Source organism: Panthera pardus, unplaced genomic scaffold (genome assembly GCF_024362965.1).
Source record: "Panthera pardus isolate Hobbes unplaced genomic scaffold, ASM2436296v1 HiC_scaffold_12, whole genome shotgun sequence".
Lineage (NCBI taxonomy): Eukaryota > Metazoa > Chordata > Mammalia > Carnivora > Felidae > Panthera > Panthera pardus.
Genome location: NW_026526677.1, coordinates 53,929,209 through 53,943,529, shown reverse-complemented (window position 1 = coordinate 53,943,529; position 14,321 = coordinate 53,929,209). Strand labels below are relative to the sequence as shown.

General features: G+C 39.6%; 1 pseudogene; it reads right to left on the bottom strand.

Annotated features, from left to right (window-relative positions):
• Positions 1–12,019: 12,019 nt before the first annotated feature.
• Positions 12,020–12,975, bottom strand: LOC109259998 (olfactory receptor 52Z1P-like; annotated as a pseudogene).
• Positions 12,976–14,321: the final 1,346 nt, after the last annotated feature.

The window sequence follows — 14,321 nt, the reverse complement described above, 5'->3', positions numbered from 1 at the left end:
GACCACCACTTGTAATGTTCCCCAGTGAATGTGAGAAGGACCCGGTCTGAACACGGACTGAGAGACTTCCTAGCCAGTCGCCCAAGCCACAGGAGGCCCAGCAGCTCATAATTAAGCCCCCTTGGGTCCAATCACATCTCATGTCTCTGAAATCATTTCTAACACTTGCAGAATCTCCTTGCTCTCCTCTTTTCGCTTTCCCACGGGGTAAATGCAGAGAAATTAAAGTACCCATGTTGTATTTTTTAAGAGTTCAGTTCCTTTCCTGCTGTCCTCCTTTGGAAAAAGATCTAAAGAACCTTTAAATGTAGGCATGTTTCTATGCCATGAATTCTATAAGTATCCTTTTGACCCATCTTTCACTTAGGCACTCCTGGAAAGAAAAATCTATACCCACCAGGGCTTTCTATCACATATTTCACTCTAATTCTCTTGCAGTCTCCTTCCTCAGATTTTTATTTTATTGAAGCTATTTTTGTAAATTCAGTGATTTTCTCAGAATGACCAGTTATGATGGACATTTCTAAATCCTTCCATACTGAGCCTTGAATCAGTTGTTGCACATTGGACTGAAGTTTTCTCCATCCCTCCTTTTCATAGAATTATTCCGCTTTTCTTGCACTCTTCCTTCGGATTGCAGGTGTTTTATGCCTCATAGATGTGAGGGAATCATGCTATTCTCAACTTGATGCAAATAGAAGATATGATATATGCTTTCAAATTTTTAGAAATGTGGGGAGAAGAATTAGCATATCTTTAATCATGAGAACAAATGATGAGTTCTAAAAAAAAACAAACTTATATACATTGTACCTTTCTCCTTGACATGATTAACCTGATTTCCAGACCTTTCTTGTATGTTGCTAATCTTAAGAGGTACTTGAATTAATGTTGAGATGCTGGCAAATTTAGGAAAAATGCCTTCAGTATGATGGAGGAAGGCATTCATAATTGATTGCAGGGAGAATAAGAGGTAGAGGTCAAAGGGCAAGGGGGCCTTGCATGCTCTTTCCACAATTCCATCTGTAAAGGAGACTGATACCATGGCATTGAGTCATGTTGAATGCAATTGATTCAGAGGTCAGACTGTCACATGTTGCCTAACAATAGCTCATTGTTAAGTCACCGAAAAACTTAGACTATTTTATACTTTTGTTTCCTTTTTCTTCCTCTCTTCTACTGACTTTACTTCGATAGATTTACTTTCCTTTTTCCTAAAATTGTGAGGGTTGTGGGTGGTAGGCTAATGGATCATTTTAAAGGTTCATCATTTGCAAACGGAATTTGCAAATTATATATCTAATATGGGATTAATGCCCAGAATATACAAAGAACTCAAGCAACTCAAAACCAAAAAGATAAACAACCGAATTTATTTTTTTTACTGTATTTTATTTTATTTTTTTTTAATATATGAAATTTATTGTCAAATTGGTTTCCATACAACACCCAGTGCTCATCCCAAAAGGTGCCCTCCTCAATACCCATCACCCACCTTACCCTCCCTCCCACCCCCCATTAACCCTCAGTTTGTTCTCAGTTTTTAACAGTCTCTTATGCTTTGGCTCTCTCCCACTCTAACCTCTTTTTTTTTTTTCCTTCCCCTCCCCCATGGGTTTCTGTTACATTTCTCAGGATCCACATAAGAGTGAAACCATATGGTATCTGTCTTTCTCTGTATGTCTTATTTCACTTAGCATCACACTCTCCAGTTCCATCCACGTTGCTACAAAAGGCCATATTTCATTTTTTCTCATTGCCACGTAGTATTCCATTGTGTATATAAACCACAATTTCTTTATCCATTCATCAGTTGATGGACATTTAGGCTCTTTCCATAATTTGGCTATTGTTGAGAGTGCCGCTATAAACATTGGGGTACAAGTGCCCCTATGCATCAGTACTCCTGTATCCTTTGGATAAATTCCTAGCAGTGCTATTGCTGGGTCATAGGGTAGGTCTATTTTTAATTTTCTGAGGAACCTCCACACTGCTTTCCAGAGCGGCTGCACCATTTTAAATTCCCACCAACAGTGCAAGAGGGTTCCCGTTTCTCCACATCCTCTCCAGCATCTATAGTCTCCTGATTTGTTCATTTTGGCCACTCTGACTGGAGTGAGGTGATATCTGAGTGTGGTTTTGATTTGTATTTCCCTGATAAGGAGCGACGTTGAACATCTTTTCATGTGCCTGTTGGCCATCCGGATGTCTTCTTTAGAGAAGTGTCTATTCATGTTTTCTGCCCATTTCTTCACTGGGTTATTTGTTTTTCAGGTGTGGAGTTTGGTGAGCTCTTTATAGATTTTGGATACTAGCCCATTGTCCGATATGTCATTTGCAAATATCTTTTCCCATTCTGTTGGTTGCCTTTTCATTTTGTTGGTTGTTTCCTTTGCTGTGCAGAAGCTTTTTATCTTCATAAGGTCCCAGTAATTCACTTTTGCTTTTAATTCCCTTGCCTTTGGGGATGTGTCGAGTAAGAGATTGCTACGGCTGAGGTCAGAGAGGTCTTTTCCTGCTTTCTCCTCTAGGGTTTTGATGGTTTCCTGTCTCACCTTCAGGTCCTTTATCCATTTTGAGTTTATTTTTGTGAATGGTGTGAGAAAGTGGTCTAGTTTCAACCTTCTGCATGTTGCTGTCCAGTTCTCCCAGCACCATTTGTTAAAGAGACTGTCTTTTTTCCATTGGATGTTCTTTCCTGCTTTGTCAAAGATGAGTTGGCCATACGTTTGTGGGTCTATTTCTGGGGTTTCTATTCTATTCCATTGGTCTATGTGTCTGTTTTTGTGCCAATACCATGCTGTCTTGATGAGTACAGCTTTGTAGTAGAGGCTAAAGTCTGGGATTGTGATGCCTCCTGCTTTGGTCTTCTTCTTCAAAATTACTTTGGCTATTCGGGGCCTTTTGTGGTTCCATATGAATTTTAGGATTGCTTGTTCTAGTTTCGAGAAGAATGCTGGTGCAATTTTGATTGGGATTGCATTGAATGTGTAGATAGCTTTGGGTAGTATTGACATTTTGACAATATTTATTCTTCCAATCCATGAGCAGGGAATGTCTTTCCATTTCTTTATATCTTCTTCAATTACCTGCATAAGCTTTCTATAGTTTTCAGCATACAGATCTTTTACATCTTTGGTTAGATTTATTCCTAGGTATTTTATGCTTCTTGGTGCAATTGAGAATGGGATCAGTTTCTTTATTTGTCTTTCTGTTGCTTCATTGTAGTGTATAAGAATGCTACTGATTTCTGTACATTGATTTTGTATCCTGCAACTTTGCTGAATTCATGTATCAGTTCTAGCAGACTTTTGGTGGAGTCTATCGGATTTTCCATGTATAATATCATGTCATCTGCGAAAAGCGAAAGCTTGACTTCATCTTTGCCAATTTTGATGCCTTTGATTTCCTTTTGTTGTCTGATTGCTGATGCTAGAACTTCCAGCGCTATATTAAACAACAGCGGTGAGAGTGGGCATCCCTGTCGTGTTCCTGATCTCAGGGAAAAAGCTCTCAGTTTTTCCCCATTGAGGATGATGTTAGCTGTGGGCTTTTCATAAATGGCTTTTATGATCTTTAAGTATGTTCCTCCTATCCCGACTTTCTCAAGGGTTTTTATTAACAAAGGGTGCTGGATTTTGTCAAAGGCCTTTTCTGCATCGATTGACAGGATCATATGGTTCTTCTCTTTTTTTTTTTGTTAATGTGATGTATCACGTTGATTGATTTGTGAATGTTGAACCAGCCCTGCATCCCAGGAATGAATCCCACTTGATCATGGTGAATAATTCTTTTTATATGCCGTTGAATTTGATTTGCTAGTATCTTATTGAGAATTTTTGCATCCATATTCATCAGGGATATTGGCCTGTAGTTCTCTTTTTTTACTGGGTCTCTGTCTGGTTTAGGAATCAAAGTAATACTGGCTTCATAGAATGAGTCTGGAAGTTTTCCTTCCCTTTCTATTTCTTGGAATAGCTTGAGAAGGATAGGTATTATCTCTGCTTTAAACGTCTGGTAAACCTCCCCTGGGAAGCCATCTGGTCCTGGACTCTTATTTGTTGGGAGATTTTTGATAACCGATTCAATTTCTTCGCTGGTTATGGGTCTGTTCAAGCTTTCTATTTCCTCCTGATTGCGTTTTGGAAGAGTGTGGGTGTTTAGGAATTTGTCCATTTCTTCCAGGTTGTCCAATTTGTTGGCATATAATTTTTCATAGTATTCCCTGATAATTGTTTGTATCTCTGAGGGATTGGTTGTAATCATTCCATTTTCATTCATGATTTTATCTATTTGGGTCATCTCCCTTTTCTTTTTGAGAAGCCTGGCTAGAGGTTTGTCAATTTTGTTTATTTTTTCAAAAAACCAACTCTTGGTTTCGTTGATCTGCTCTACCGTTTTTTTAGATTCTATATTGTTTATTTCTGCTCTGATCTTTATGATTTCTCTTCTTCTGCTGGGTTTAGGCTGCCTTTGCTGTTCTGCTTCTATTTCCTTTAGGTGTGCTGTTAGATTTTGTATTTGGGATTTTTCTTGTTTCTTGAGATAGGCCTGGATTGCAATGTATTTTCCTCTCAGGACTGCCTTCGCTGCGTCCCAAAGCATTTGGATTGTTGTATTTTCATTTTCGTTTGTTTCCATATATTTTTTAATTTCTTCTCTAATTGCCTGGTTGACCCACTCATTCGTTAGTAGGGTGTTCTTTAACCTCCATACTTTTGGAGGTTTTCCAGACTTTTTCCTGTGGTTGATTTCAAGCTTCATAGCATTGTGGTCTGAAAGTATGCATGGTATAATTTCAATTCTTGTACACTTATGAAGGGCTGTTTTGTGACCCAGTATATGATCTATCTTGGAGAATGTTCCATGTGCACTCAAGAAGAAAGTATATTCTGTTGCTTTGGGATGCAGAGTTCTAAATAGATCTGTCAAGTCCATCTGATCCAATGTATCATTCAGGGCCCTTGTTTCTTTATTGACTGTGTGTCTAGATGATCTATCCATTTCTGTAAGTGGGGTGTTAAAGTCCCCTGCAATGACCACATTCTTATCACTAAGGTTGCTTATGTTTGTGAGTAATTGTTTTATATATTTGGGGGCTCCGGTATTCGGTGCATAGACATTTATAATTGTTAGCTCTTCCTGATGGATAGACCCTGTAATTATTATATAATGCCCTTCTTCATCTCTTGTTACAGCCTTTAATTTAAAGTCTAGTTTGTCTGATATAAGTATGGCTACTCCAGCTTTCTTTTGGCTTCCAGTAGCATGATAAATAGTTCTCCATCCCCTCACTCTCAATCTAAAGGTGTCCTCAGATCTAAAATGAGTCTCTTGTAGACAGCAAATAGATGGGTCTTGTTTTTTTTATCCATTCTGGTACCCTATGTCTTTTGGTTGGCGCATTTAATCCATTTACATTCAGTGTTATTATAGAAAGATACGGGTTTAGAGTCATTGTGATGTCTGTATGTTTTATGCTTGTAGTGATGTCTCTGGTACTTTGTCTCACAGGATCCCCCTTAGGATCTCTTGTAGGGCTGGTTTAGTGGTGACAAATTCCTTCAGTTTTTGTTTGTTTGGGAAGACCTTTATCTCTTCTTCTATTCTAAATGACAGACTTGCTGGATAAAGGATTCTCGGCTGCATATTTTTTCTGTTTAGCACACTGAAGATATCGTGCCAAGCCTTTCTGGCCTGCCAAGTTTCAAAAGAGAGATCAGTCACGAGTCTTATAGGTCTCCCTTTATATGTGAGGGCACGTTTATCCCTTGCTGCTTTCAGAATTTTCTCTTTATCCTTGTATTTTGCCAGTTTCACTATGATATGTCGTGCAGAAGATCGATTCAAGTTACATCTGAAGGGAGTTCTCTGTGCCTCTTGGATTTCAATGCCTTTTTCCTTCCCCAGTTCAGGGAAGTTCTCAGCTATAATTTGTTCAAGTACCCCTTCAGCACCTTTCCCTCTCTCTTCCTCCTCTGGGATACCAATTATGCGTATATTATTTCTTTTTAGTGTATCACTTAGTTCTCTAATTTTCCCCTCATACTCCTGGATTTTTTTATCTCTCTTTCTCTCAGCTTCCTCTTTTTCCATAACTTTATCTTCTAGTTCACCTATTCTCTCCTCTGCCTCTTCAATCCGAGCCGTCGTCGTTTCCATTTTGTTTTGCATTTCGTTTAAAGCGCTTTTCAGCTCCTCGTGACTGTTCCTTAGTCCCTTGATCTCTGTAGCAAGAGATTGTCTGCTGTCCTCTATACTGTTTTCAAGCCCAGCGATTAATTTTATGACTATTATTCTAAATTCACTTTCTGTTATATTATATAAATCCTTTTTGATCAGTTCATTAGCTGTTGTTATTTCCTGGAGATTCTTCTGAGGGGAATTCTTCCGTTTGGTCATTTTGGATAGTCCCTGGAGTGGTGAGGACCTGCTGGGCACTTCCCCTGTGCTGTGGTGTATAAGTGGAGTTGGTGGGTGGGGCCGCAGTCCGACCTGATGTCTGCCCCCAGCCCACCGCTGGGGCCACAGTCAGACTGGTGTGTGCCTTCTCTTCCCCTCTCCTAGGGGCAGGATTCCCTGTGGGTTGGTGTGTCCCATCTGGGCTACTTGCACACTGCCAGGCTTGTGGTGCTGGGGATCTGGCGTATTAACTGGGGTTGGTAGGCAAGGTGCACGGGGGCAGGAGGGGCAGGCTTAGCTCGCTTCTCCTTAGGTGATCCACTTCAGGAGGGGCCCTGTGGCAGCGAGGGAGTCAGATCCGCTGCCGGAGGTTTGGCTCCGCAGGAGCACAGAGTTGGGTGTTTGTGCGGAGCAAGCAAGTTCCCTGGCGGGAACCGGTTCCCTTTGGGATTTTGGCTGGGGGATGGGCGAGGGAGATGGCGCTGGCGAACGCCTTTGTTCCCCACCAAACTGAGCTCTGTCGTCCGGGAGCTCAGCAGCTCTCCCTCCCTTTGTCCTCCAGCCTTCCCGCTTTCTGAGCAGAGCTGTTAACTTATGACCTCCCAGACGCTAAGTCACACTTGCTGTCAGAACACAGTCCATCCGGCCCCTCCGCTTTTGCCAGCCAGACTCGGGGCCTCTGCTTGGCCGGGGAGCCGCCCCTCCGCCCTGGCTCCCTCCCGCCAGTCCGTGGAGCGTGCACCGCCTCGCCGCCCTTCCTACCCTCTTCTGTGGGCCTCTCGTCTGCGCTTGGCTCCGGAGACTCTGTTCTGCTAATCCTCTGGCGGTTTTCTGGGTTCTTTAGGCAGGTGTAGGTGGAATCTAAGTGATCAGCAGGACGCGCGGTGAGCCCAGCGTCCTCCTGCGCCGCCATCTTCCCCTTACTCGATAAACAACTGAATTTAAAAATAGGCAAAGCAATTAAATAATTAATCCTCTAAAGAAAATATGAAAATAAAATAAATAAATAAACGCTATGGAGCTTGCTTTGGAATCTGTGTCTCCTTCTCTCTCTGCCTATCCCCCGCTTGTGCTCTGTCTCTCAAAAATAAATAAGGAAATGTAAAACACAATTAAAAAATTGAAACACTAACAAGTTTTGACAAAATAGTGAAAAATTGGAACCATCATACATTGCCAGAGGAAATGAAGAATGGTGCACATTCTGTGGAAAACAGTTTGGCAGTTTCTTAAAAACTCAGGCACAGAATTACATGTAATGCAGTAATTCCACTCCTGAGTATGTACCCCCCAAATAAAAACAGGTATTCAAAGATATACTTGTACATGGATGTTCATTGCAGCATTATTTACAGTAGGGAAATGGTGGAAGCAACCTAACTGCACATCCATAGATGAATGTACAAAACGATGTATACACACACACACATATACATATACATATATATATAAAGGAAACATTATGCATCAGTATAAAGGAATGAAGGATAAAAACATGCTACAACATGGATGACCTTTGCAAATCTTATGTTCTGTGAAATAAGCCAGACACAAAACATAAATATTATATGATTCCACCTCTACAAGAAAACAAATTCATAGAAATATAAACTAGGTTAGAGGTTAGCAGGGGAGTGGGGAATTATTGCTTCAGAGACATAGGGTTTCTGTTTTGGGTGATGAAAGCTTTTGCAACTGGTGGCAATAGGAACACAACATTGCAAATATGATTAATTGCTCTGAATCTTACACTTAAAAATCATTATTATCACAAACTTTATGGAACAGATATTTTGCCACAAAAAAAATTGAAAAATTATCAGCATGCAAACGATAAAATATATTAGCATTTATTGGGATTATGGGCAATTTGTAGATCATTGTGGATGCCATATTATCATTGCAATGAATAATATACAATAAACATTTCCTACATGTATTTCAGACACATGTACATTTTTGTTTATCATTTTAAATGATGTCATTTTCCACTTCATTTTTCTAATCATTCTAGCTACAATAAAACACTAATGTCTTCTCTTTGACCCCTGCCCCAGGTTTACTGAAGTATAGTTGACAATCAGAAATTGCTTATAACAGATGTGTGTAACTGATGACCCAATATATGTATACATTATGAAATACTCACTAAAACGAAGCCAATCAACATATTCATCACTTCACACCTGTAGCATTTTCCTATTTTTTTTTCTCTTTTGTGATGAGACTACCCAAGGTCCACCCCTCAACAAATTTCAAGCACACAATCCAGGATAAGTAAATATGGATTAGTATGCCATTCTTGTGGAACTCTGTTGGGTTTACAAAGTATAGGAAAATAAATACAGAAATAAAGAAAAATAAATTAAGACACAAAACCTAGGATTTGTCTTCTTCTTTCTCCACTTTTTATACTTCTTTAATTATATTAGCTAAAACCCCTATTATAACACGATATTCTGCAACAGTTTTGACATGGCAAACTAGTATCTTTAGCTTCTTCCCACTTTTGGATACATTTTCCTAATACCTATGCTTCATGTCACAGCGTTTCACCATGTCTGAGACCACTTAGGGCAGAGCAGAAACCATCAGAGGAAGATTTGTTCTGACTCCGTAGTATCTCTATATCTGCTACTGCTCAGCTACCCAGATAATGTATTCTTTAACTCGCTGGGTCTCAGAGTCTGATATTAAATGATCCGGCGTCTTCCTCTCATGAAACACGGTTCTCACTTTAGCAATCTCTTAGTGCTTTTTTTCTTCCACTTCTTTTTCTTTTTTAATTGTATCTGGAAGAGTAGGTCAGTTTTCTCTAAGACCCTCCAGGGCTCTCCGTTTCTATCTTGCATGATATACCGTTTTTCTTACTCACTGTGACCCAGCGGGGGACTCTGTGGTCAAGAAGATGGTAGAATGGTAGGATACGGAGCATCCCCTTCAAAATTTCCAAGGCAACGACTCAGTGATTGTGCTTCTAGCAGCTCAGCACACACAGTGATATCCTGACTCCATCAGCCCCTACCAATCCCTGAGCCCTCACCCTGAAAGCTTCTCTACAATTAAGGCTGATGACTCAGTCATTGTTTATTCCTGTCATATTTCATACATTCTGGGTGGGAAATTGGTATTTTCTTAGTTCCTCATTGTCAAAAATCAAGCCTTAAAAAGTCTCCTTTTTTTATAATTTTTTAATGTTTATCTATTTTTGAGAGACAGAGACACAGAGAAAGAAAGAGAGAGTGACAGAGAGCCTGAGTGGGGGAGGAGCAGTGAGAGAGAGACACATTCTGAAGCAGGCTCCAGGCTCCTAGCTGTCAGCACAGAGCCCGACACAGGGCTCAAACCTCAAACTATGAGATCATGACCTGAGCCAAAGTCAGATGCTTCATCACCTGAGCCACCCAGGCACCCCCTCAAAAAGATTTCTCTTTGAAGTCTCACTTACACCACTCATTTAATCAAATATTTTGTTATCATTCTGTACTCTATTTCCTCTCTGACTCCCCTTCAATCCTTGGAGAATCTAATTCTGAACCAGAATCCTATTTGCTACAACTTTTAGCAACATTTTATGTGACTTCCATATCTATGATGATGACCCATTCCAACCATTTTTCTATGAATTATTGTTAGCAGGGCTATGTTGGGTTTGGTGGGAACAGTTCTTTAATGATTCTGTTCATAAAAGTTACCAACACAATCAAAATAAAATTTGCTTTTATTAAATTACAAATACATCATATGACGTATTTCATTTAATTGTCAACCAATAAAGAAGGTACTAAAATAATTCCTTTTTAAGGGCAAGAACCAATAGTTACATAACAGGACGATTTTATTTATTTTTTTTTAATTAAAAAAAAATTTTTTAACGTTTATTTATTTTTGAGACAGAGAGAGACAGAGCATGAAAAGGGGAGGGGCAGAGAGAGAGGGAGACACAGAATCTGAAACAGGCTCCAGGCTCTGAGCTGTCAACACAGAGCCCCACGCGGGCTCGAACTCACGAACCGTGAGATCATGACCTGAGCCGAAGTTGGTCACTTAACCGACCGAGCCACCCAGGCGCCCAAAGGACAATTTTATACAGTTAGTGTGGGACTGGCAAACCAGGATTTCTCATATCAAAGGGTTTTTTTTTAACTCTTAAAATAGATTTCCTTGCTCAAATTCAAGTGAATATAACATATATTTCAAACTAAAGAAGTTATCCAGGATTCCAAGGGTCAAGACAACACGCTTTCATTTCCCACATTGATTGTTTTATATATATATATATGTGATATATATATATATATGTATATATGTGATATATATATATGTGATATATATATGATGTATATTACATCATGTGTATATATACATCCTATATCATATATATATCATATATATATATATATCATTAACATGCATGTGTATATATGTGTTTTTATAATGTGTATATATATTACATTGTACATATATTAATGTGTCTAGTGTATACAAATACACATCACATATACATAATAGAAAAACAAAGAAAAAAGGCTAACCCAGAAAAGGTTGCACGTGTTCAAGGTAATGCTTGAAAGTTCATTGTTTGTCTATCTTCAAGGGTATATAAGGTCAGATTGCACATTCTCAGAGCATGTGCTAAGGCCTGCTGAAGGAGAGATTGTAAGAATACTATCTTGAATGAAGAAATTACGGTACAATCTGGAGACAAGCTTCTATAAAATAATATTTGGTGTGAATAGAGCCTCTTCAAATACAACTATGTGTAAACATCCTATTTAGTCTTTCACTGCCTTTTTTTTGGACCTGGGTATGGTATTTTTCATCTGTTAGTCCCTCCCTTGGTGAAGACTCTGTTGATACCAGGATGCTTCATTAATGATCTGGGCCCAAAGTCTTCACTATGTAGGGAACAAAGTGTTAACTTTTAAGTTGTCTATGTGGTCTCAGGTGGGTTGATTTCACTTATTATTTGTTTTCATTCAGTATTATCTGTTCATTCAATAAACCTATACGATGTGCCTCTTCTATACAGTAGACTTTCTATCAGTGATTCAGAAAATATCTCATTTTAGAACTCGCATTTTAATTGCTGTAAAAGGTACAGATAGAAATAATTATTGTTTATTGTTTATTGTTTGTTGTGGCTTCAAGCTCCTGGCCCAAGTATTTACTGACTGTGGTGGGAGTGTTTTATATTTCAGCAGAATTTCAACTGTCTCTACAAACACTCAATGACTCACTATTTTCGCTTCCCAATCTACCCAACACAATTCCATCTGGGTTTAACCCTAAAATATGTTTTTCTTAGTGTTATCTTGTGTATGCTTAAGAATAAGTTAAAATGCAAGATAATAGGATATCTAGGAGAATTGAGAATATCATTCATTTATTTTTCTCAACAATTTTAAGTGCTTTAGGAAAATACATTGGAAACTTTGGCATTTATTATCCTTCTAAGTTTATTGAGAGTTACTTATGGATTCTCTTTATTCCCATTGCTCATTCAGTGTGTGTGTGTGTGTGTGTGTGTGTGTGTGTGTATGTGAGTGAGAAAGAGAGAGAGAAAAGTTGGGGGTGGTTATTCAGAAATAGCCAGCATTTCGCATTATTCTCCATTTTAATAATGCGTGGTGATGGGGGAGCAAAGCAAAATTACTCGGTCTTGAATCTGTTCCCCGTAAATGATGGGGCTTACCATAGGGGGCACTACCACATAGAGGTTGGCTTCCAGGAGGTGGATGTGGTGAAAGACTGTTTTACCCCCAAGGCGATGGGCAAAAAAAGGAAAAGAATGCTGGGGCATAGAACATAAGTATGACACAGATGTGGGAACCACATGAGTTGAGGGCCTTGAATCGGGCAGAATGGGAAGGTAACTGAAACACTGCAAAGGATCATTGCGTAGGACATAATGATGAACACAATGTCTAGTCCTGTAGACAGTAGGGACACAGTCAGGCCATAAATGATGTTGACACTGATATTGTCACATGACAATCTGGCAATGCCCATGTGCTCACAGTAGGAATGGGGAATGATGTTTCCCCCACAATACGTAAGTCGGTGTACCGGGAAGATGAATGGAAAACAGATGATAAAGCTCCTGACCACAGCTGCGATGTCAATTTTCCCAGTGGCTGAGGAGGTTAAGATTGTGGTATATCTCAGTGGGTGATAGATGGTCACATAGCGGTCAAATATCATGGCCAGGAGAATAGCAGATTCTGCCACAAAGAGGAAATGGATGAAGAACATCTGAGATACACAACTCCCAAAGGATATATCCATGGAATGGAACCAGAAGATGGCCAGCATCTTGGGGGCTGTGGCTGTGGAGAGCAGGACATCTGATAAGGCCAGCATGGGAAGGAAGACATACATAGGCTCATGGAGATGGCGCTCAGTTACATTCAGTAAGAACAAGAATATGTTGCCTATGACAGCTAAAATGTACATAGAACAGATAGGGATGGAGATCCAGGTATGAGAATCTTCCAGTCCTGGGATTCCAGTCAGGACATACCACATATCCTGGGGATGGGTGTGATTGTAAGAGAAAGGGTCCATCAATGGCAGTATATTCCAGACCTAGTATCTGGATTAAAGACCACAGGGCTGACTGAAGATTGAGGAGCAGCACCACTTTAGGTTGAATGACATCTGATTAGATTGTTTTGCAGTATTTTCTTCTCTGTGAAAAGATAGTGAGATGTATTAATGCGCCTAACATTGCACTCTTACTCCTTCCATGGAAGAATTAAGTCATATCTTGGGGAAAAAATGCTTCACATTAATAAGTGCTTAATATGTGCCATAGCACTTTATAAACATCACCTTATTAAATCTTCATAATAGCCTGTTGAAAAGACCTTTACAATGATCCTCAACATGGATACTGTTGTTATTCCAACAGATGCAAATATATTCCACAGACTTTCAGCTTCTTGTCCCAGGTCCCATTGGATTCAGGGTCAGACAGCGTAGATTTGAAAGCTCTGAGATCAGCCACCACCCGCTACTCCCTATAAAAATAAAACTAGACACAAAAACATGTCATCAAAATGTTCACTCTCATATCCCTGAAGTATTATACTTTTAAGGAAGAGGGAGGGAATTCGTTTTTAACTAAATACATTTTGGGCAATACAGTACATATGCTCTTCTCAACCTTGATGGGCCGCTGGAATGATGCTAAGGGCCATGATAGGCACTAAACATCCACAGGTGACTTCATTGATTCTTGTCAGCTTATCAACATATTTCTTAAAATTATACGATGAATATTAAAAATCTAAAGAATATGCAGTCTCAAACTGAGTTGGACTCTTAAATGGATGGATATGCGTGACAAGTTGTGAAGGAAAAATACACTGTCCCATTTGGGTCCCTGCTTGAAAATTAGACAATATATTACTTTAAAATACCCCCAAGCAGGAAGTAACAGGGTTTCACATAAGGAAGTGGGGTCCCCAGGCCTTCAATAAAAGGGAGGGAGGGTAATCTACAGTTACTACTTTTCTGTAGTTGCAACAGAATGGATAAAAGCAAGGGATGTGTTGGGTGAAATGCCAGCAAGGAGATAGCCCATTTGAGTGGGATGTGTGTGTGAAGGGGCGTGTTCCTATAAACACATAGCTATGAGGGAGGGTATAGATATGGATACAAAGCAGGTGGATGACAAGTGGCTTCCATCCTCCCCCAGTCCCCATTCTCAAATCAAAGGGGGCTGAATATATTTGCTTAAGAGGAACATGGGCTTAAGAGATGCCTGCCTTTTTACCTCTTGATTGCATTGGAGTCAGTATCATTGTGCAGCACAGTTTTACCACCTTTACTTTCAGTTTTTATTAGGTGTTCAATATTCCAGTACTTCATATCATATGATTGAAATATTTGGAATCCATTTCTCCCTTTTTCTT